Here is a 26,320-nt window from a genome sequence, read left to right as displayed (position 1 = left end):
CCTGCCTCTTGCTCTCCCTTAGTGTAAGGTATTAAAACTTGGATTCATTATTCCTTTAGGATTTTTTATAAACATTGCCAAGAATCATATTAGGTACTTTTGTGTTTCACTCTTTTTTATGAGTCTAAAAGGAATACATTTATTCACATTTTAAAGATGAGGAAACTTCACTGTATTAGTCATTTCCATTTCTAACAAAATATCTGAGGCTGAGTACTTTATAAAGAAAACAGATTTATTTAACTCACAGTTTTGGAGACTCAAGAAATTTTCCTGGTTTCTGCTCAGCTCCAGTTAAGGCCTCCTGGCAGGTGGCATCACAATGTTGTGAGCACATGGGAGAAGGAGAGTTTGCAGGGCAAGACAGGAAACCAGAGTGGGCAGGAGCCAGTCTTGCTCTTTGGTAACAACCTTTTCATGACAGCTAACCGGGGTCCATTAGAACTACATCAAATGCCCCCAGTGACCCAATTACTTCCCACTAGGCCACACTTCTTAAAGGTTCTGTCACCTTCCACATAGCCACATGGAATCAAGCATCTAACTCATGATATTTAGGGAACACACTCAAACCACATCCAAACCATAGCACAAATCCTGGAACTTGTCAGGGTCATAGAATTTATACATGCAAGGTAGGGTAGCACAACCTGGATCTGTCAGACTGTCCTCCCAATCCACAGATGTTGCTCCAGAACTTCTTTATTTCCCAGCCAAAATCAGCATGTGTCAAACTGGGACATGTGGCCTAACTTTATGATACTCTCAAGGCCACATGATTTGATGCACTAATTTAGAAAAACAGAATGGAGAATGAAGGGTGAGAGAGAATGAAAAAGATGCCACTAATAACAGATTATAAAAGGACCTCACAATTCTTGTGATAAACAAGAAAACTTCAGATCAAAGTCATCCCCCAATCCTAAGAAAATCTAAATAGGATGGCCAGCTTGGCAGTTCCCTTTCTCTCCTGATCATACTAAACTCCATCTCCCAGACTGAAATTACTGAAATAAGAGCATGGCTTCCTCTCTTACTCCCTCAACACAGTTCATTTCAACCTGATTACACCTGACTGCAAGTCAGATAGCTGCAGGACTGATTCAAAGGTCCCAAGATTTCCTCCTGTCCTCCTTGCTCCTCCCTTCTTGACAAGCTCGCTCCTTCCTTCCTTCCTTCCTTCCTTCCATTTATTCATTCTCTCCACCACCAATCTCATTCGCTCCTCCCTACTCTCCTTTTTCCCTAAATGTCTTAAATGAGAGACAGAAAGAGGGGATAATAACCCATTCCTTCTTAAGCCTTCTCATGCATTCCTTAACATCCTATTTCTGTAATAAGAAGTGACCTTGCCAGGACATTGAAGGACATTGTGAAACTTCTAATTGCAAGGGAGAATCTCTCTTTGTTCAGACCCAAAGAGATCAAAGAGATGCAGTTTCAGTTGCTACTGTTTTGTTTTTTTTTTTTTGGGGGGGGGGGTCTCCATTCTAAAACCCCGCCCATCTACCTGGTCAGAAGCTCTTTCTATTCTGTGAATCACTTTCTTCCAGGTACCTGGCTTGCTCATTCCCTGTGCTTCAGTGGTAGCATTTATATCCAGGATAGTGGCGGAACACTTTCTTCTACATAAGAGCCTTCCACATTTAATTGGAAGTTTTTCTTAGTCTCTCTGCCCCTCTATAATAGTGATGAGAGCACCTCCAGGATTCACTGTGCTCTGAGAACACTTGAGAACAGAGTTGGCCCTCAGCGGGGACCTCCAGTTTCCCACTCGCACAATCTCTGAAACATCTTCTTGACAAGAAATCCTATGTCACTGTTCTGAGTTCTGTCCCCACTGAGCTTCAATAAAGATCTCTTCCCAGGAAGCTTATTTATGTCCTTACAAGTCCTGAGACCCTCCTTTAATTACTGCCTACACAGAGCACAAGATCTGTTGGGAATGATAAAGTATCATTCTCATTATAAACTCAGGTTACCTCTCTTCCCCCCATTACATCAACATTTATTAGTCTAAGTTATGACCATGGGGAAAAAAAAAAAGAATTGATGAATAAAGGTTACTTTCATTTAAGATGTGAAAGCAGGAAAATCACTGCCTTTTGTATTGGTTTGGGATGAGTAATAGAAATTGTCATCCAGCAGTCATAAAAAATAATTCAAACCCTCTAAGAAGATAATTTTCTAGATCACCTATCACTTACCCAGTTCAGCGTTAGAAGATTCTCTTTGTGAGATGGAAAATAATGAGGAAGTGAAGGGGGGTGGGCAATAATCAGGCAGTGTGAGTGATTGATTGGTGAAGGTATGTAAGGAAGGGATGAGAGGAAGAAAGAAAGAGGAGGTAGCCACTCTCTTGAAAGCAGCAGTATGTGAAATTACCCTGATAAAAGAAACAATAAACCAGTAGTGCATGTTAAATAAATGATGTTTTGCTATTGAAAAATGCGTCTCTTGCTAGCTTCTAAGGCACTTTAATGTTTCTAAACAAGACAAAGTAGAAGAACACTGATTTTGGATGTTTTGTAATAAATATTGGTGTTCTTCTGATTTACCTTTTATTTAGAACTCCCTAAATCTTTTGCTCAGTGTAATCAAAACTACAAAATTCCTCTTTCTGGGGAAAAAAAAAAGAAGTTAAAATTATTCATGTGGAAAGCGCCATATCCACTGCTTCCATGAATTCATCAGAATCATGTCTACTTCTGATTCTGGGTGCCTGGATTTTTTTTCCTCAGCCTGATTCTGTCCCCTGGTGGTAGCACCCTGATTTCTACCAGCTGCAGTCCTTAATGGTCTTCCATATTCATCAACACCTACAATATGACCTGCTACAAAAATATGTTTAAGATCATTCTTCATTTTCTGAAATACATCAAAAAATATCCATAGCAAATTGCACACAGGTTCTAAATTCCAGAGACAGCCAGAATAAAACCTGGAAAACCGAAATCCCAACATCTTTATTTATGGGAGTTGCAAATGACTACTAAGAACTCAGTCACCAATATGCACGCATGACTCTAGACTATCAGTCTCATGAATTACCTCCCATTGAAAAATCTCCACTGGTGTCTATCTTCGTCCCCAACCCTGTAAGAAGTCTATTTAACAAGGTTGACACAGAAGGAGACAGTACAGACAGAAACCGAAGGGAAAAGGTGGACACTCTTAGAAAAAGTGGCCAAGTCAGCATGCTCTGCACTCTGAGCAGAGTGATGAACACTGAGTGACACGGGCTGGCCATGAGCATAGGGAACACCCCAGGTTTTAGAAGTTCACGCTCAGTTAATATGTGACTGGTGATATATATTTCATGGAGTACTAAGTGTTTTCTAACCATCAGTTAGAAGAAAGCTTCAGAATATTCCTTTTATAAAATCCATCTTTTCAGGTTATAGAAAAGTCCTGGTTTGCTATGGATCAGGGAAGTTTTTAAAATAATTTTAAATTATAGTTGTGCAAGGAGAATCATTGTGATAAACTTAGTGCCAAAATGCCCCAATTTCCTGACTCACCATGCAATCATGATGTTTGCAAAGCGATCTGCAACTTGCCTGTCTCTACCATGACTGCTGGAATTTATTGCCCACCTTTTGTCCTTATTATGCTTCTATCTCTAATTGGTTAATAGAATGCAGCAGAAGTAACAGCATGCCAGTTCCAAGCCTTGTTCTCAGGAGGCCTTTCCTGTTCTCACTTTAACTCTCTGACCCTTGAATTTGGCACGTCTGAGTTGGTCTACTGGAGAGTGAGGGACTTGGAGCGGAACAAAGTTATCTCAGCCAAAATCATCCTAGTCCTGTTACCCCAGACCAAGACAGCCTTAACATTTCCTTCAGGGTGCCTAAATTTTGGACAGGTTTCTTTCTGGTTCTAGGTTCCTGACTATCCTTCTTTTAGCACATTCTTCAGAAAATATATAATTAAATTATTTTTCTCTGACTTTGATATATGAACCTTTTAAAACAAAGGTCTCTTGCCAATTTTACAACCCAAGAATATCATTCTCAAGGAAGTAGGAACCAAACTTTTGAAAAGTAATTGTCAGGAACACTGAACTCCTAGCTCCCAATCTTTGTAGTAGGAGCCTAACTTTCTTGTCACCTACTCGAAAAGTACCTTTTGTCATAAAGATTAAGCAGTTTATTTCTCCTTTGGATAAAGGCAGTTAGCAAACACAGGTGACATGTGACTTCCCCTTACCATCCTCCAGTATTTTCCATTAACTCACCACAGAGCTTAAAATTCCTCCCACACTTCACTTTAGTAAAGTTGAATTTAGACTGAACTCTTCATTTTCTCCTCTGTTGCAGTAACCTTGAACAAAGTCCATTTGCCCTTTAAGCATTTTTGACACCTCCCAAATGACATACCACCTGACTATAGATCACAGATAGGTGAAGACCAGATTATGTCAATTGGACCTGACATAATTCAGCAAGACCTCCTAACCAACCTATATATTCATAAGTAATAAGAAACTATTTTTGTTTTGAAACTAGAATCTGAGGAGGTTTTTTATGCAGCAATAGTTAACTGAGACAGAAAATGGTAGTGTTATGTGAGATCCTTCCATGAATAAATAAAACACCTAGTAATGTTCTTTGAGTCCAAGCTACAAATATGGGCTGGGAATATGATGAGAAAATTGCTATACGTGGTGGGAAATATGTCATCTTATGTTGCACAGTAGTGAAACTATTGGCAAATCAATCATCTGCAATAACTTAGCAGACAGAAAATTTATTTAATAATCTTATGGACATGAGTCATAAAAATTTCAGGAAATGATATGAAATATATAAAAAATATGAAAATATGAAAAATATGAATTATAAAAGAAAGAGATGAGCTAATGAAGGAATTATTGAGTTTGTAAGTGGAGTTTAGAGGGAGCATAAAGGAGATAAAAATGCTTTTGAAAACAAACAAAAAAACTATATGCCCTCTTTCAATATTGTACTTGGAAAAACATTCTCCAAGTCAAATGAAGACTGGGAGTCAAAGATTAAATCAAAGATATGACTGAAGGGTTGTTTGTTACAACTTATTAAATAATTAACATGTATCTAATAAACACCTGAAATGTTGATTTTTATGTCAACTTGGATGGGCCAAGGTATCCAGATAAGTAGTAAACATTATTTTGAATGTTTTTATGGGGGAACTTTTTGATGAGATTAACCTTTAAATCAGGCATCTTTGAGTAAAGCAGATTGCTCTCCTTACTGTGAGCAAGCCTCACCCAATTACTTGAAGGCTGACAGAACAAAACACTGACCTACCCAAGCAAGTGGCAGTGGCAGATGGCATTTGAACTTGAATGAATAAACAGCTCTTTACTGAATCTCCAGCCTGCTGGCCCACCCAACAGGTTTGGGCATTTCTGGCCTCAATTATCATATGAATCATGATTCTAAAATAAATTCTTTCTCTGCATATGTATTTATCAGTGTTCTATTGGTTATGTATGTTTCTCTAGAAAGCCTGGATTCATACAATACTTTGGGAAAAAAAAATCCTTTATAAGAATATTAAGGGAATTTTTCTATAGCAGCTTGTCACATCCAAGGTATTTACAATATGTTGGAAGTAGGTTTAAAACATTGCCAAAGTGTATATTATATTATAAAATACCACCTTCCTAAGTGACCAGAGAGGATGAATAAGAAAATTAATCTCAGAAGGCACAGCCCAAAACAACGAGTATCAATGGGATGTGTACCAAAACACTGAGTATCAATGGGATACATACCACTTGCAGGGGAGAATTGGGCCTGATCAAACAACACTCTTAGTCCCAAGAGTCAAGGTATCTAGTAACATCTGTATGATTTTGGAATTGCTGTGAATTATAAACTTCTCATCCTCCATTTTTGTTCTTTCTCAGTGGCATCATCTATTGTACACACCCTGCCCCAGCTCACCACTGAGTTTATATTGGGCAAGGAGTAGAGGAACCTGTGTTTTGGACTCATAGCTCTTCATTAAGAGATACCATATTCAGATGTGAATTTGATCAAAAAGTGCTGGATTTTGAGTGTGATCCATGACTGTATTAGTCTTTAGGGTTCTTTGAGAGTGGGTAAGGATATATTTATGTGAGAGGATATGAATAACTATGATTGATAAGTTGATTTATTGCTAAAATAGTGCAAGTTCTCCACTCATCTCTGTATATCCATGTCCTTTGGAGTATGATTTTGCAGGGGTCCCATTAAGCAGTGAGTTCAATTTCCCCACCCTAAGTCTATGCTGGTCTTGTGAATTTTGCTGGCCTCTAGAATATGACAGATATGACAGTGTGCACCTTCTGGAGGCTGTGCATGCTTCTGCCCTTTTCCTTGGATAGCCAAGAGGAGAAAGGTGAGCTAACTAGAATGCTGGAGGATGAAAGATGACTCAGATCACAGCCAAGTTATCTTAGCAGGTGCCATCCAAGATATCCCAGGCATTAACCATCTTGCCAGCTGACGGAGAATCATGAGTAAGCCCAGTTGATATCTGCCAACCCTAGTTTAGACTGGCATAGCTGCTCAGTTTAGGAGATTCGTGAGAAATAATAAATTGCTGCTGTGTTCAGCCACTAGTTCTCAGAAAGCCTCTAATATAGTAGTGGCTAACTGATTTAATTAGGTATCATATTTTTACCGTGAGAATATAAGGCCAGGCATCCTTAACTCACTGTCATGTCAGGGACTATGCTCACCACCTCCTCCAGCCCTACTGGCTGCCTGGCTTTTCTACAGCACACTGGGCATGTTCTTGCTCCTGCCTTTACTATCTCCCAGATAGACATTGGTTTCTCCTTTACTTTTTTTTTTTTTTAGCCATTTGTTCAAATATGTCCAAGTGAAAACATTCTTGGCCACATTATTTAAAATCTTTCTCTCTCTGTTTTCTCTGTTTTGCTTTCCTCCATGATCCTAATCATTGTTGAACATACACCATGAGACACAGAGTCACATGATGCTAAAATGGCTGTATCATGAGGCCAGAGATTGTGTCCTGTTTACAGGGATGTACACAAAGTAAACTACACACACATAATAAGTAAACTTCGTTAAATTAGGTGGAAAATAACTTGAGAAAATGAAGAAGAAAAAATGAAAAGAGGGAGGAAAGATAAAAGACAAACAAGTCATCATAAACTATCAACATGTAACTCTAAGATATAACTTACTTATTCATGCATTGTAAGTACCCATTTCTGCAATTCATTTCTATGAATTGTGGTGACAAAATTGAGGTGTGATAGTGATAATAATAATAATAAGCTTAAAAGGGTACTTTTCTTGAGAGGCACAGAGGAGGGAGGGGCTGAGATTTGGAAAGGCTTCCCAGAAAGGTAACAACTTGATTATATTACACCAGCCAGGGAAGGTCATTTCAGACCGAACTTAAAACACTTACAAAATCAGATTGTATCAATAAACAGGTTACATTTGGGAAATAGAACATAATTGTAACTCTTGGTGGTTATGTCAGGTCAAAACAAAATCATAAAAGTTTTCATATAGGTTGCCAGAATTTGGAATGCAAGCTACAGGCAATATTTCTTTCGCCAAGAAATATTTAATCATGGGGGGATACTTTTGATCCTATTTAAATCTAATGTCAATTTGCAACATAATCCAGTTTGGGGAGAGTAAGTGTTTCCAAATAAACAGATTATTTGGAATCTGATAAAAAGGGGGCGTAATTCTTCTGATAAAGCCATCTAATTAAGTCCTACATAGAGCAAGAGAAGCAATCAAAATGTACTCTTTCAGTTGTTTTGGGAATCCAGGTTGTTACTGTAGCTGAGAGAGGGCTGGGGGTTCTGGTCAAGCCTCCAACGTACCTTGTCTGTCTGACCATGCATGAATCATGCTCTAATTTCTAGTTGTTTTTACTTCAAAAATGACATTCCTGAACTCACCATAAATAAATCAGAAAGCTTAAGTCCCCTTAAGTCCTTAGCGATAACCTAAATATGCTTTGTCCATTTATTCACAGAGTGACAAAGTGATGACACTTTATGAAGTGATGGGAAAAAATTTAAGTTGCAGTTCAAGACCAGGGAGGAAATTAATTAGGCCACCTAGGCATGGAACCCTTTGCTCCACACTGCCTCTGACATCAACCATAGGCCACTCAATAGTGTGTCTGAAGCAGTGTTCTTCTATTCCTTTGGCTGCAAATAGGTAGAAAAGTACCTGATCCAGGCAGGAACATCTAAATTTTCCTTACTGCATATGTTGTAAGCAGCAGAGTGGACAGAGACTGCTCCTCTCCTTGAGATTTAAGATAGAAATGTTTCACTAGATCCTGAAAAACTAATCCATTTTCAAGTCTCAGCCTTGTGCAGTAAATATCAAAAACAAAAGGTTCTGCTACACATTTTTAGCAATGCATCCTTTTTCTCTTCCCTGAATCTTTCGTTGATCACTCCATGGATATGTTCTATTAGTTCCATGATGAATTGAGCTGCCACCTTGCCTCAGCCTGCCTTTCTGTTTATTATGGAGCCTCCCTGGTAGTTGACAAGAGGCATCCATGAGGTTCCGATGACCTCAGGAGGCCTCCCTTGCTGCTTGAATGCCCACACGTGAAAAAAAAAAAAAGCAGCATTAAGGGACATTGATGAATGAGTGATTTTTCCTCTGTGAGGGTCCTGTGAAGAAACGGAGCACCTCATAGAGAGCACTGGAGACTGTTGCAGCACTCAGGGAAGCTCTCAGCACTTGGTGAACAGAGGTAGATGTAGGGGCTAATGGTGGGTTTGTAAAGGGGTAGGAGAACTAGGGGTTCCTGGCAGAAGGGCAGTGTGCCCTGTTTCAGGTGGCAACTGGGGGCAGGGAGGACACAAGCGCACAAGTTTTACTTATGAAAATGGACTGGGGCATAAAACTGAGAGGCCTGAATCATGGAGTGGAGCTTTGTTTCTGCCTGCCCAACATCCATTCCTATTCATGGCAATTGCTTCTTAGTTATTTATTTTTTTTCAATGAACCACCCCTACCACTCAATCCACATTGCTGAGATGAGGGTCTGATGTCTCCCACTCAGCTCCAGAGTTAGAAATGTAACTAAGATTGATCATAACGAGGTGTGGATTTTTATTTGGGGGGGAATACAACCCAACCTATCTAAGACAAGGAGACAAAGAGATCTAAGTCCACATCTTTTGTTAAAATTGCTGAGAAAGAGAATATCTTTTTTCTGCTGAACTTGAGAGACTGTTTTGCTATAAGTAGGCCATGGTGCACAGGAATAATCTTCATGGTTAAGCCACCAAGGAAAAGAAGCAGAGCAGAAAGAGGAGACAGAGCCTATGACTAATACAATGATCTAAGCCCCTGGATCCACACTTGCCTGGATTTATCAGCTAATTTGGCTAATGAGTCACTTTGTGTGTATAAACCAGTTTTGGTTCGATTTCTGTAGCTTGCAGCAATCACTGTGACTTTCACAAAGCATCAGGATGTTGGTTTTAGGCTAACCAGCTCCCAAACGTCACACCTACGTGCCCAAAATAAGGATGATGCACTGGAAGTTTATTCGGAAAATCAGTGAAAAGTGAAAGAGGGAAGAAGGGCCAGACTAATCTAACAGTGGGTCATCGAGATTATCACCACTGTCAAAAGGGGCTGGATCCCATGAGGAATTTTATGAGAAGTCATGTAGAATGAGCTTTGTATTATATTACAAGGAATAGAAAAGGAGGATATTTACCCACTGGCTCCTGCTCTGATGAGTCATGCATTGGTCCACATTCAGACATGTGCAGACACCAGAAATGGCTGAGTGTATCCCTGCATGGGTTCTACTAAGCAGGGAATAGGAAATACCTGGTACAGTCCTTTTGCTTGGGCTGCGTAGGTCCATGTGTGCACCCATCATGCTTAATTCATAAAAAAGATTCTTAACCCCCAATCTTTTCAAAAGATCTAACACATCAGGGTTAGAGAACAAGCTACACAGTACCATTGTCTCTGAAAGTCACCACTGAGGAACCAGCTAGAGTTGACATTCTCTCAGCGTAGGGCAATATTTTTAAACCAACACTCATTATATAGCATTGTGATGCCAAGAGCTAGATCCCAATATATGAGTTTAGGATCTACAGGATGAAGACAGGTGATTCCCAACATACCTAGCAAACACCTTCTTCCTAAGGAGGAAATACCTTTATGAAGAATAATGTGATAAATTTGTCCTAGGACACTGTCTAGGACTTAAAAATCAAGAATCCAGTCTCTCAGAATCCCCTTCATTTCTGGGCAAGCTGGGGTGAGTGTTCCCCTTAACCAGGACATATAACATGAATTTCACTCACCTTAAAAGTCCCGGCTGCACTTGGTCACTTTTGTCTCCTCATGGCAGCAGATCAGCAGGAAAAGTAAAAAGAAATTGTCATATAAGCAATTGTAATTGACACTGATCCCCCAAAAGTACAGTGTGCTTCCTTGTCAGGACATGGAAGACTCTTTGACACTTGATACACTGGGATGTCTACTGGCACTTTCATGTCCGATTTTAACAGTACATTACCATATCCTAATAAGTGCATGTAACCAGGGGCCCAGACCACTCAGGAATAAATGCCTGGGTTTCTCATAAGTGTACATTTTCTGCAGAAACATAAACCAAATTGCTTATGTGTACAATGTAACAAACTGACCTAATTAACTGGTGAATTAAGGAAACGTGTATGTATGACTCAAATAGCTTTATGAATAATTGCCTTGTTTCCATATTTTCTTTGTTCTCTGATGGCTTCCTTTAGAAGCAGGTTCGCCTGTATGATGACTGTTTCCTATTACAGGTATCCAGCAGATAGGTCAAGCTCAGAAGCAAGCAATGCAACTTTTCTCCCCATAATTTTATTAGAAAATTTAGAAATGAGTCTTGGTTTATATAGTTCATCGAGGCATTGTTTAAGCTAGATTCCTCTCTGAAAGCATAATCTCAAATGAGGGCATGTATATAGATGGTTTCTTTGGAACGTAATCCCATAGAACAGGAATGAGGACTGGTTCTGTCTCTATAGGCTGAGACACAAATGGTAGGTCTCTGCCAGGTGCTACATCTCAATTATGTACTCAGATCTGGGATGTGTCATTAAACCACTGATCCTTTTGTAAGATTAATTTATGCCAGTACTCCATTTATGATTGATCATAAACCCACATTCTAGGTTCCACGATACCTCTACTAGAGCACTGGTATCAATATTGATTCAGAGGCCTTACCAACAATAATTGCTAATGGTGGATATACCTCTCTCTCTAGAGTACAAAGTTTTTGGTGAGCAACCAAAGGTCTGGTAAGGACCTTTCTGGTAAGACACCTATGGCAAAGTGATGGGATATTATATATTAAGTGCATAAGCAATGGTACTGTGGAGTCCTTCCTAAAGGGGACTCTGCCTTGCTTTCAATAAATGAGACCTCAACTATATTAGAAAACTCAGTGAGAAAGCATGATTTTTCGCTGTGGCACCTGCTATCAACCTTCTGTTCACTTTTGTCCATTTCCTACTCAGCCTTACATTCAGCCTCACTGATCAAATACCCTCAGCTCATTCTAACATAGTATACTCTGCTTTCTTCCAGTAAATAATCAGCTCAAAATACGGGGGAGGGATGTATACACTATTTTCTCCTACAATGTGCATTGTGTTTCTTTTCTTGGACTGTGTTGACCATAGTTATCATCATGGATGCAGTGAGGGAGGTTTTGGCCAATATTTAGAAGATCAGATATCCCAATTTAGATATATAAATTGGGAAATATTGACCATATCTCAAGGCCACTACTTACAAGAAAGCTGTCACTTCTTCTGGCTGTAGGGATTTAGGAGAATATTAGAGCATTCAATTTACTTATGCTCAATTCAAAGTTCCTCTTCTCAAGTCTGAGGATATCACTTGGTTCCTCCCATAATACTGAAGGTATTATCACAGATTTTTTGAGAGTTTGCATTTACTCAACATTGTAGCTTAAGTAGTTTGGGCTCAGCCCTGAGTTTGATATTCAGCACAAACACCCTGTGGATATTGAAATTAGGTGTCTATTTAAATATGTGCAGAGAGTCATTCTAACTCTTGTGTTATGCCTTGAGTTGACAGTTGCCTAACTCTGAGCGTGTCATATTCATTTCTCAAGGCCTCTAAAGCTACCAGTCAACTTGATATCATTTATAATGTAATTGCCCAGATATAGTTTAAATATCTCTATCCTGTATAAGCTAATGATTCAACTTCCTACTTCATCTTATTCGATTCTACTATGTGACAATTCCATGATGCTTTTTTAAGCCAAGCACTGTCTACCATCACTCCATTTACCACCAGCGTTACGAGATTTAACGTGGTTCAGTATTAGGACTCTATACCAAAGCATTGCTTTCTAGTGCACTTACCATTCAAAATTCAAACTATTTTAAGTTTGGTCCCCATTAAAACTAGAGCTAAAATGAAGTGTGTGTGTATGTGTGTATATGTGTGTGTGTGTGTGTGTGTATGTGTGTGTTTCCAGGAGGAAACAAGGAATGAGTGGCCCCAACAAATTGGCGATAGGAATTTCTAAGAGTGAAAAAATGGAAATAAAGCTAATTGAAGGATAAATTACTAAGTTTATCTCAACTGTGGATTAACCCCTCTATAGATCCTTTGAAGTGTCATGTAAAACAAAGGTGAGAATTCTTGACCCAGGGTGCACAGATGGACTGTTATCCATTGCTTCTCTTTTCCACCAATTGCAGTTTCTCATTGGAGTGTTAAATCCCTTCCAAACAGGTTGGAAGAAATGAATATGGCATGCATCAACTGGTTGAGTGTGTGTCTATAGGTATCCAATTGAGAGTCAGCAGAACAGTTTTGGGACAGAAACCAAAAATATGGTGTTGTCAACTCAGACCTTCATGCATTGGTAACAGGAGCAATGCCTAGAATATAGAAGCACCTAAGAAGTGGTGAATTGGAGTAAAAGCGATATCTCATGGAGCATATCTCCATTCTTGTGTAAAGTACTGGGATAGAAGCTTTTCCATTGAGGTTCTTCGTAAATGAAATCCCCATTGGCTCCTCAAGGAGTTCACAAATGCCTGCATGGTTTGAGATCAAGAATCACTCTCTTGTCTACAGCCTGAAATTTTTCGTTTTTATTTTTCTTAGAATATCCACTCCTTTGTAACTATTGGCTTTTTCTCTAACCACTGTCCATTTATCCATAATACTTTGTTCAAAAGTTATTCACAATGAATATTTTTTGTGCATCTATGTTGAAGTAATTCAGTAACCAGCTAGAGACATTATCACATTACATTTGAAAGAAAATAGTATCAGCACTTCCATAATTGTCATAGTTTCCTCATTATTAATTCTAGAAACAAGTTTTGCACCCTTGATTTATAGGATACTACTTTGGTGTTTCAGGGATTAAATCAGAAAATAATGGAGTCAAGAATGAAACGGGGCAAATTTATTCCATGCATGTATTATTATGTCAAAACAGACTTTGTTATTATATGTAACTATAATGCACTACTGAAAATATTTTAAAATAAATAAATTAAGGCATGCTTTAGCATCTCAGTGGTCTAATTTAGTCTAATATACACTAGAATCTTGTTAATAAGTTGGAGAAAAATTTCCAGGTATTGAAGATAAACAAAATCTGAGTTCAAAAATTTAGGTCCTTTGTGACAGTATCCATGTAGAGGAAAATCTTATTTTAGATCAGGGAACAAACAGTCTTGAATAATTTTCCTTTTAATGATAGATTCATGTGATTTTCAGAGGTTACATTGGAACTTTCATCTCTTATCAATGGATTTAAAAGTCTAATAGTGATTTATATGTTTTGAGACAGAAATTTGGTTGCCCAATATTAATGGCTGTTCATAAGACAGAAAACCGAGCTAAAAAGTAGCCTAGTCTATTGGGAAATGCCCAGTGAAACAAGAAAAAGCACTGCATGGAAGATGTTAGAGGCCTTAGTTTTTCTCGAACTTACTAAAGGCAGTTGATCCCAAGAAAGGAAGATAAAGACCTTTTTTGACCCTGGGTGACTTCTGGAGCAGAAATCAGAGACCTAAGGCAAGAAAGTCTAATACGTGCCAAATGAAAACAGGTGATTAATCTACCTTGACCTCATACCGAAAGGGTCTGTGATTCCTTGATTGGGCGCATAATATTCCCATGAGTAATTAGTGATGGGTAAGAGAAAAGAGAATGTCAGGACAGGTGACTAAAAATTAACATCCCTGAAGACAGGCAAGGGAATATTTTCTTAGTATGGGTTTCCTTAGAGCTAAGTACGGTGGGGGTGGAGGTGAACTCATGAGGAGGTAGTTTATTTGTGAATGCAATCTCAGCAAGTATAAAGGAACTGAGAAATAAGGACAGAAGTGAGGACAACACAAAGGCAAGTTATTGATCTGGTCACTGTTAAGGGTGAATGATTTCTGAGGATCTTATAAAATGGGTTTTGCAATTTCTTGCTCAGGGAATTAAAGGGAAAGCATGATTCCTAAATTTGTGACCCACTGATCAAGGGTAGCCTCATGAACATCAATTCACTGAACTTCTCAGTTGTGTGTTGACAAATGCTAAGTTTCTGTCAGTGTCTCAGGCCACAACTTCATTAAAGAAAGAGCTCAGGTCAGAGATTGGACTTCAAAAGAAGGGGTTGAAGTTGGTTTGAACATGGGACCATGACTGTGACTGAGATTAGATGAAGGACTGAGATAATCTGTAGTGCATAGGAAATGCCTAATACAAATATTATGATACCACTCTTAATATTCTTATTTTCTGTAAAAAACTATGCTGTTTCTATGAACAAAATCTGACCAAATTTTACAAATATACAAGCAAACTGTGACCTTCTCATGTATGAAATTATTTGGACTTGTCCAAGTCCAGATTTAATCTTTGAGCAGTAAATCATTCCATCGAAGCTTATAACACAGCTGTTACAAAGGCAACAGTGTCAATGAAATGAAATTAACAGTGCACCATGCTAATAAAATGGGGAAAATCCCAGTATTCTCTGTTTTAAAAAGGTGTCAGCATGACCCACGTTTATTATTCTTTTCTGCAAAAATTAGATTTCCCAGAAGATTTTGAGAAGCACACCAACAGTAATGAAGTGGAAAAATGATGGATGTTAAGAAATTAAGGTGCTCCAGAATGGGTGATAAACTCATACCTCTTTGTTGCCCATGCACTTTTGATGAGCTTGCAAAGTTTTAGACCTCTTTAATTTAAGATGGAGCCGTTTTTATTTCTTTCAGCTACAGTGGAAATAATTTCCTTATCTATCATTAGAATGGTTTAATACTTTCATTAATCCACACATCATAAAGCAGAAAGTGATTTTTATACCTACTCCAATCAGTCATTGTGCTTGCTTCCGAATGGAAAACGGTTGTTTTCTGCTGATTCCAAGATAGACTTAAGGCCAGTATCTTCATGAACTATCATAATTATAGGGGCAAAATGGAAACTTAGAAATGCTGTTGTCACCACCTCTCCCTTGATATAATTCAGTTTATTGCTATGAGCAGCAGAATGTTAGCAAATGTATCAGAGACCCTTGACTCTGTGGCAGGACACAGAAGTGCCTCTGGTGCGGGGGATGTTTTGCTCACCAAGAAGGTGGTCCAGGTTTGAAAACAGATGACTGTGTCATAACACACAAAGTTACAGCCACTGTTTCCAGACAAACACTTGCCTATCTTCTTCTTTTTTAAAATGGCAATGATTTACTTGCTTTGTTCTTATTTCACTAATCTTCTGAGTATTTATTGGGAATACTCTTCCTCCTCCTACCCAGAATCCTTGGTTTTCCATTTACAATGTTCTAGCAAGATAGAAGAAGCATTTATGGTGTATGTTAGTAAGCTTTTCAGTCCTCAGTGACATGGACCCCAATTGAGTGGTATTGCCTTCGGTGAATATTTATAGTGGTGCAATTTAAAAGAGGGAGTGTGCCCTGGAGGAAAGGGCATAGCAGAGCTGGCAGACTGGTAGGAATTCACAACAGCAAAGCCCTGAACACTTAGACATAGAATGTACCAATGAAATTCTGAATAGGATTCCCAGCCTTATCACATTTGATTGTTAATTTTAGATATCGACTTGACTGGGGTTAAGGGATACCAGAGATCTGGTAAAGAAGCATGATTTCTGGGTCTGTGAGAATATTCCAAAAGAAATTGAATCTGTTCCCTGAGTAAGAAAGATCCACCATCAATCATTGTGGGTGGGCATCACCCAATCAATTAAGGTCCTGAACAAAAAGTCAGAATAAAGGCAGTTTCTCTCTTTCTTTCTTACACACACACACACACACACACACACACACACACACTAATAAACTCCACAATTATGAATGATGTATTCTAGATATCTTGAGTAATGGCAGGAGTCCTAACAAATGAGAATAAGAATGGAGAACTTGGAAAAAAGGAAATGGAATAAAATGCCACAGGAAAGAAATTTCACGATAGAGCTAGAAGATGCACAGCCTCCCTCCCCATCCTACATGGAGCAAAATGCATGGATTCTCACTCCCACTCCCACACCATGAATATGATGAACCCCAATCTTTGAGAAATAAAAAGTATCTACAAAGGATCATTACATAAGCTGCCAAGACTATTTTCTTTTCTCCATTCATAGAAAACTTCTGGCCTAAAACACCAACACCATCTATTACTTTAATAATGTGTGCTACTTTGCTAGCATTTTCAAGCCCTAAAAATGTCTTAGAAATGCATATTTTTAAAAAAATTTTCAAAGTATCTTTGCATAAATTTCTTGTTTGGTTCTCAGAGCCACCCTATGAAGTAAGGTGGGTATTATTCCCACTCAAAGATTAAAAATAAGTGAGGCTCAGCGAAGTCAGGTGACCTTTCAATTTTGCCTATTTTAGAAACTGGAGGAGCAAAACTCAAAGCATTTGGTTTACTGATACAGATGTTTCTCACTTTAGGATAGAATTTGTCCTGATAAACCCATTGTAATTTGAACATATTGTAATTCAAAAATGCACTCAGTGCACCCAAAGCAGGAGAGACAGATGGCTGCTTCATAGATATGATGGGATATGAGAATACAACGCACAATATCCAAAAAACACTAAGTTGTGTTTAGATATGAGGTGTGCCCCCAAAGCTCACATGTGAGGCAAGAACATTCAGAGGTGAAATGATTAGTAGAGTTGTAACCTAACCAGTGGGTTAGTCCACTCATATGAATTAACTGAGTAAAAGCTGTGTGCAGGTAGGGTGTGAATGGGTGACAGGCCACTGGGGGTGTGCCTTTGGGGTTTATATATTCACCTCTGGTGAGTGGAGCTGGCTTCCTGTTTCCTGTTGCCATGCACTAAATTGCTTTCCTCTTCTATGGGGTCCTTATGCCATGATGTTCTACCTCATTTCAGTCCCAAAGCCAAGGAGTTGGCTGTTCATGATTTCAGACCTCTGAAACCATGTGCCAAATTGACCCTTCCTCCTCCATGTTGTTCTTGTCAGAGTTTTTTGTTGTTGTTGTTGTCACAGGGATGAAAAACTGACTAAAACACACCACAACACTGTACATTGTAGTTTTCCTGCTCTGGGCGATCCTTTGACTAAGTATGAGCTGCAGTTCACTGTTGTGTAGAATAGTACAAGAAAAGATCAAAATTCTAAATTCGAAGTACTGGTTCCACAGGATTCATATAGCCTTTGCATCACTATGAAGTAAAAAAAAAAAAAAAAAAATTTGAAGTCAAACCAACATCAGGAACCATCTGTATTATCTTAGAGTGGTTGCCCAAGATTGAAAGAGGGAAAAAATAAATCAATATTTCCAAGGAAGTTAGAAGTCATGAAAATAAACATTTTCAAAGGTTCTTTCTAGAGAGAAACTAGAGAGAATAGGATGTACCGCCCAGGATTCCTGAAGCCTTTGGTGTGACCTATTTGGATTTAAAAGTAGCAGTAGATAACCTAATAATTTTGTTCCCAGTCTTAATAATATGTTTGACAATTCTGTAATAAAGCACCATGGGTCAAGGAATACTTTTGATCCTCCAAGGCTATACTTTTATTCACTGAAACTTGCTTACCCATTTAGCTTGCTTACATGGAATAGCTACAAAAGCTGTTATGCACCAGGATATTAACTGGCCTTGTTAAAATTATGCAACAAGTTCCACATAACCATGACCTGCAGGTACAAGCATTGGAGCACTGAAATGCACCAATCCATTTGTGGGTGCACTGTGGACTTCCAGTCTCAAGAAGGAACTAGAGTCAGTGAATTACTCTACTGCTCAGATTGAAAATCGACTCCTTGAATTTAGGTTCAAATTTCTTGGTAAAATAAAAAGACACTACATATGTTGCTTAAAGGAGGAAAAGAATTTTTAGAAGAAAAATTCATTAAACCGTGTGTGTGTGTGTGTGTGTGTGTGTGTGTATTGGGGGTGGGGGGTTACATTATTCAAAGAAGACTTACTCTGATGAAGAACTTAAGATTCCCTAAACTCATCCCAGAGGGAATGCTGTTATGCTGACTCCTTTGACCAGCCTGTCTTGCATCATTAGCATCTATTCATTGAGCATCTGTTGAATGTTTGCTCTGCTAGGTGCTCCATTTACCTTTACCTCCTTCATCAGAATGACCCTCAATGCAGGGACACTGGGTGGCCCAGGTGATTCCTTCCACAAGATAGCTGTTTGAGACATTATAATACTTTGGGTTGTTTATCGTATAGTGGGAATGAAGATTACTTTGTCTACCTATTACTCCATAAATTTGGAACCTGAATCATATTATAGAAGGAATCCTGGGCTCAGAATAGGGAGACTGGGATAAGAGGCATTAAGAAGGCCAAAAAATTAACTAGGAGCAGAAAGAAAAAGGAATCCAAAGAACTTATCACACAGGGTTTAAAATAGGGAGTTGGCGCATTAATTCCCTGGCTATAACTTTCTCTAAAATTACACATTGACAGTCTTTTTTTTTTTTTTTTCCACCCAGCATTGAAGACTAGTGAGAGGAGGCCAGACTCTATGCCTGAGTGTGTGTGGTGTGTGTGTATGTGCCTCCCCAACACACAACTTTCTTTTCCCTCTCTCAAGGAGCTGCAGAATTTAGTCTAAATGTTGTAACTTGACATGCAGAGCCACTCACCCTCAACCTCATCACTTCCCGTTTCTTCCATTTTTCTCTCTATTTTAGCCCAGAGAGAAACTTCACTGTCCAGGACACTAATCTATAAAGAGCATGAAAATAATGTTCAGTTGTTAAAATGAGAAAAATATTTCACTAACCATGTCTCATTTCAGAGTAATTTTATGTATGAGTTACAAGTAATATTTTGCTGGGCTGCTTTAGGTCTATGGTGAGCCTTTCAAACTGCAGGCCTGAGTCTTACCCTCAGGTCAATGTAATTCCCTCCGAGGTGAGTGTAACTAAGGAATGAAAGTGGTCCAGAGGCGAAGTTAGATAGAGGTATTCTATTACTATAATAGAAACCAGGCAATGCCCTGATAGCGTTCTTCCTTGGCCTTTATTTTAATTGACAGTAAGTGGCACTTTTAAATAAATAAGTGTGTGTTTCTATGTGTATGTATGTATATTGATATTGATTTAGGTGTGATGGGCTAAAGGGACCCCTAGCTACTAGGCTGTTTATATCCCATCCTGCTTCAATTACATACACTGAATGCACTCCTCTTACCCCATTCCTTCAATAAGATGGGCACTTCTTGTTTTTTCCTATTTCTTTCTCTAACACTAGGACACATTTGAAATCCTGTCTGTTCCCACCTGGCTCACAGCCACTGATATCAATTTTATTTTCGATTCCACTTAAAACACATCAGCTTTTCCTGTTGGCTCCATGCCCTTATTACTTCTTCCTCTGCAATCACATCACACTTGGTTCAAATCTCAGTTTTATCACTTATCATGCTAATTGCAAAACCTCTTTTCTAGAATAGGCTTGAACTTCCTTGTGCACAAAGAGAGCATCTTATTAGTCTTTGCCACTCCAGTGACTATCCCAGAACCTGGCCCTGGAGAGGTGGTCAACAAATGCTTGTTAAATTTTTTCTTGAATTGTATGACTTGGGTTCTAGTCCTGTTTGAGTCACTAAACAGATGTTTAACCTTGGGGAAGCATCTTTATTTCTAAGGCTTCAGAAAAAAAATTAAAATATCACTGTCACAACTTTGTTTTATTTTTCTTCTTTTATTTTTCCTAAATAAAAAGAATCATGCTTAGTAAAAAAAAAAAAAAAAAAAATGCAACCTGTATACTGAAACTGACATGGAGTAAAGTGGAATGATTGATCAGTATTTGATCAAGGTCCAGGTTGGTACAGAACACATTACTGTAAAGGTTCAAGTTTTAATTACAGGCCCTGTCTCCTGACTAAATAAAATATAAAATCCATAAACACAACAATTTAGAATCTCGAGTTTTCTAAGGAAAACTGCAAATGGTGACATTCATTGTAAGCAAATTTGTGATGTTCAAAAGGCACCTGGAGAGTTCTGTGCCTGAGCATTCCTCCAGCTACTGTGGAAAGTGAAAGAAAATCCTGGACATTGTGTTTAGAAATTAAGGCTCAGTATGAAAAAATCGGCCAGGAGGTATAAAAAGAAAAATGGAAGCAAAAGGAAGATCTTTGTATATCCTCTTTTGAACTGGAATATAAAGTGAAATTTAATTCAAAGGATATTGGTTTCAGCCAGAATTTCTAAGTTTATTTATTATTACATCCTCTCTCTATAAAAAATTAAGAAACTAATTTTAAAAATTAAGAAGCTAATTTAAAAACACATACTTTTATTTTTTACTCTAATTATCTTATTTATTGTCCATTGGTGGTAGATATTTATAGTTTTGTTAACCCAAATTACATTACTAATTTCTTTCCCAGCTCAAATTGTGATGTACCAAATTATCCCCAAATGCTGGGTGTCCCAATTAGTCTTGTGTGTGTGTGTGTGCTTGTGGATTCTGCAACTTGAAAATCTGATTATTACTCAGGGAGGCACAATATCTCATGTGCCTCATGACATATGTGTCTCACAGGTGGGGAATAACATGATGGTTGAAAGGTAGAACAACAAAGGATCTCACATATCTGGCACCTGGGAGAAATGACTCAATGGTTAGTTCTGCCGCCTTCAAGTTCAGATGTGACTCAACTTCCATGTGGTTTGATTTCAAAGTGAGTATCCTGCAGGGTAGTAAGTTAAACTTCTTCCATGGCAATTTATAGCTCCAAAGCCAAGCATTTCATCAAATCAGGGAGTAATCGTCCTTGACCTGGGAATTATGCACTGTCACCTTTCTGCATTGTACTGACTGCATGCAAGTCATACCTAGGTGCACCCTAGAGTCAAAAGTGAGTGGGCATCTCAATGCAAGAGTGTCAAAACCCCGAAGTCACTTTTAAACTACGAACACCCACCTTGTAAGCACAAAATATTGACCTATCTTCTACATATGCAAAATGCTCTGACCTTCCATGCACCCCCCCTTCATCCAAGATCTCACCCATTTTAGTACCAGGGTGTCGTGTCTACAGCCCATTTGTGCCAGGGCAGTGGGGTAGTTGGCACAAAGGTTAAAGAAAGCTCCCAGAGACAGTGTATGAGACATATAATTTATTGAGGATTTATTATTCCCTTAGATTTTGAGGAACAGAAAGGAGGCAATGTGAGACCTAGTGTTTACTGTCCCCCTTTTCTTTAAGGATTATACACAGGGTCAGGTTCAAGGTCCAGAATATCATAAATTTGTTTCCATGTGGAGGAGAGTAGGTGTGCTCCTCTACAGTTTTTCCCCCAGATGTAAATAAACATACTCTAAAGAAATGAGTTATTTGCCTTATATATAATAGTATACAACAGCAAAACAGACCCAGGACATCTACTATAAAAGCTTCTTTTCAAAAACAGGACAAATGAGAGCACCCAGTAGTCCCTAGTATATAACAATCCTGAAATCCAGTGGAATGTATTGCTGGCAGATTTTGATTAGGGCTCACTCTTGTGTTTTATTCTCCAAGATTTTAGTCTACACTCAGAGTCATCTTTCCTTTTCCATAAGAAAGACTATAGTTGTATTAGGGTATTCATATCCTGATTGTTTCCAATTCAAAAGCCTACCTTCATTTTGTATAGTGTGCCTGTTCATCAAAACTGATACAATTTATTTAAAACTATTGTGGGCTTCTTGTGTATCAATTTATAATACACACAATTAGGCAAATGTCAAACCCACAACTCTCTTTGAAATGTTTCTTTCTTTGTCTTGGGCCTACTGGGACTGTAAGGCATTGATTTAGTTCTGAAGTCTTAAAACAGCACCTTATACTCTAAGACTCTATTTGATCTGTGCCCTGAAACTCTTTCTTTGAGAATCTTCCACTGGTTGAAAAGTTGTTTATGGGCACTTAACATTTCCAACTGTTTCCATGAGACAATTGATTAGTTAATTCTCTAGTTCTTATCTCTCCTCCTCTGACTTTATTATAGGCAGTTTGAATGAGGCAGGCTCACTCTCAGTGCTCTCTTTGGAGAGGTCATCATGTCCATTCAGTGTATTTTCTATTTTACTGCAGGTGACAATTTTGCTATTTTTTTTTTTTGCCATTACATATCAAGGGTCTCTTTTCTTCCAACTTCAGTATAATCTACTCCTTATCCTGCCAGCTTTAACCAAAGTCACCTCAGTTTCCTTCTAGCTTCTTTACCTGCCATCTGGTCCTGATGCTAGTGTCACATTTTAAATTTTTATTTTTTAATGTGGTCACAATGTGGCCCAATCCCTTTGCATGTGATTCAAACTGGGGAAATGTGAACCTTAGCCAGGCCAAGACTATTTCTTAAAACTTTGAAAAATAGAAACTCTTTTCTAAGACCTAAAATACATAGAAAAATTTAGGTACAGTCTTCCAGAAGACCATTTTGCCACCATCTTTACTCTGCTTGAGAATTAAATTAATATGGAGAAAAGCAGGGTGAAGGATGAAGAGCAAGGTATTATTGAAGAATTTTAAAGTCAGAAAAACTCCTGGGTTTTCAGTGGCATGGGCCAATATCTATCTTGGTTAAATCCAGTTTTACTTAGGTTTTTGAATACTCCATCCAGGAAAACACCATAGTCTGTCTTCCATCCACTGTGTCCATAATGCCCCTTCTTCATGGATCAAAACTTCCTTCCTATCTGCATAGGTCAGTATTATTTGTTACTGTCCTTGAGCAAAGTTCACATTATCTGAGAAATCACCCCTCTTAGTCCGGCAGATAACCACTGCTGTCTTTCCTCTGACCAGCAGTCAGCTGCATTAACTCCTGTCACAAGGTAATCCAAGTTGTCCTTCAGTAGTATCCTTTTATTGTTCTGAGATAAGAACAAACTTGGGTCAAACTCCCAATTACACTGCCTTGGAAAGCCCAAAACCCCTGCAAGGATCTCTCCAAGTTAGAAGACCTACTTTTTTGGGGCCCCTTGGCTTTTGTTGTTGAGTCGACACAAGATTTTTATATACAATCTGCCTGCTGGGTGTGGTAGCACATGCCTATGGCCTGGGAGGCCAAGGCAGAAGGATTGCAAGTTCGAAGCCAGCCTCAGTAAATTAGCAAGGCCCTAAGCAATTTAGCATTTTTTCATAACTCTCAAAATAAAGCATAAAAAGGGCTGGGGTTGTGGCTCAGCTGTAGAGCACTCACGTAGCATGTGTGAGGTGCTGGGTTCTATCCCCAACACATAAAAATAAATAAAGATATTGCATCCAACTACAACTAAAAAAAAATATTTTTTAATAAAAGGTTTGGGGGTAGGGCTCAGTTGTTAAGGATCCCTGTATCCAATCCCTGGTCCCCCCTTTAATATGTTTGGTATCAGTGATTGAACCCAGGGGTGCTTAACCACTGAACCACATCCCCAGCCCTCTTTTGTATTTTTAAATTAGAGACAGTTCCTCCTGAGTTGTTTAGGGCCTTGCTAAGTTGCTGAGGCTGGGTTTGAATTTAGGATCCTCCTGCCTCAGCCTCCTGAGTCCCTGGGATTACAGGCCTACGCCATTGCTCCCGGCCCCCCCAAAAAAGATTTTTATGTTCAATCCCACTTTGGATTCAGATGTGATGTTTGAAAGCCTCGTTTTCCCTGAAGGGTCACCTTGGTGGGACAACTACTCCCTCTCAGCACACTGTCTTAGGGAATGAATCAGTTTTATCCTGGGATGATGTGTGTCCAGAAATCTGGTGCTTTGTTTTTATCACTTGTATTCCAAAAATAACCCCTCCCTCTTCCCTGGCAGATTCCCCAGTCCTTCAAAATGAAAGGCAATAAAAGTGAGGATTTGCCATGAATCTGAAAGTTAGGAAGTTGGCATTTTATCTAAGCAGATCATGTATCCTCCAATGAGTGTTGGTAAATTAGAGTTTCTCCCATTCTCTCTGTCACAACTCTTAGACTTGTATTTTTTAAAATCTATCTTTATCCGACTGAACTTTCAGAAGCTTGAATTTTTCAGCCCTTCATCAGAAGTCTTCTTCTATTTTTGGTAAAATCTCTGTCATTTCGTGGATGTTTCTAATATGTGCCTGGAATTGGGAGATGGACAATCTGCAATCATATCATATGTTCCACTACAAATAAATAAAAATAAAATAAAAACTCCATGTAATTATAATGCAGTTGTATACATTTAAAAAATAACACAAGTAAAATATTAAAAGACTTCAGCAAAGAAGATTTTGGATGAATTTTTAAAAGATGCCATTACTTTAGAAATCAATGCACTTTGGTTAGTTTGTGAGGAGAAGTATTCTCTTAGCTATGATTAAGAGTACATTTAAATTACAGTGTGCTCATAAGGTAGACAGAGAAACTTACAAAGCCTCATCCAACATAAAACATCCAATTGAAATAATTTCTTCTGCCTACTTAGACATGGTTTATGTAATCTATATTGTGCTGGAGGGACAATAACAAGGTTTGCAACTCAATGAGAGAACCAAAATTGATTTAAGTGCCTTTTCATAGGAGCATACCTTTATTTCAATCACCATGAGATAGGAAAGCCTTAATTTTCTAAATTTAATTTTTTCATAACTTTCAAAAAGTTTTTGATTTGTCCTCCAAGAAAACTTCCAAGTAATTTGCAATGGAGCAACATTTTCCCTTGCAAAAGTTAGAAGTAACTAGCGTAGCTTATCCTGGAGATGTAATAGTGGATGATTTCAGATATAAGTGTTTAAAAACATTAAATTCTCTATAAATTTCTAATATGTTATGACCATTATCCTTATCACTGTCATCATTAATTATTAATGCTACTTAAAACAGCTAAAGTCTTTTGAGAACTAAGTGAAAAGGTAGAGGGAGATTAAAAAGAGAGAGTGAAAAAAATAGTTACATAGAACAGATTAGAAAAACCTAGTAACTATGCAGTTCCTCATGTCTCTGACCATCTATATAATTTGGTGTTAAAGAGAAGAGTATTGACAATAGCATCCAGCACATAATAGAGACATATTAATTGAAATTCTAAGAAGCCATCATAGAACAAAGAGGTTTTGAGCACAGCTCCGATGGCTAATAGGATTTGAAAGGGTGTAAAGTTGAGAAGAAAGAAGTCATGGATGGGAAAAACATAAACTTAGGACTAGGTGTCACGTGTGGTGGGAAGGATCGAGGATTCAGTTTAGAAACCATTATGACTCTACCAAATAACGTCTACAGAGCCTCAAAGAGCAAGACAGGTGTAAAAAATTAGAAATTTGTTCTTCATGAACATAATGGGATCAGTACTTTTACCACACTTTGAAATATTCTGAAAAATAAATGACACTAAATTCCACACTGAAAGTTTACTATCACTCAGCACAACAAATGAAAATAGATCCAAAGCTGGGAAAATATTTTTTTGGAATTTCATAATGCAAGGGATAGAGAAGACCCTAAAGGTTTCCACAGTGACTAAAAAACTATGGAGATCAGTATACTCCTTATTCTAGAAGACAACTATATTTAGATACCCTAAATGTTTGGCTTGACCAAGAACTCAAATATGAGTTTCCCTTGTGATGTGATCCTCAAGTGTTGGTGGAATCTTAAGGAAAAAAATGATTTATATTCTCTTCCTTGTTGCTATTCTTATTAAGTCTAATATTCTAACTTTAGAGTCACCCACTTAGTAGAGAGAGATACACTGAAGTATGCTGGGAGCATGTCTATAGGCCAGCTATGTGAGGGATAGCTCAAGGCATTAGGGTTGCTTTACCTGGAGAGGAAGTTTTGG

Source organism: Marmota flaviventris, chromosome 4 (genome assembly GCF_047511675.1).
Source record: "Marmota flaviventris isolate mMarFla1 chromosome 4, mMarFla1.hap1, whole genome shotgun sequence".
NCBI lineage: Eukaryota > Metazoa > Chordata > Mammalia > Rodentia > Sciuridae > Marmota > Marmota flaviventris.
This window is presented reverse-complemented; position numbering follows the sequence as displayed.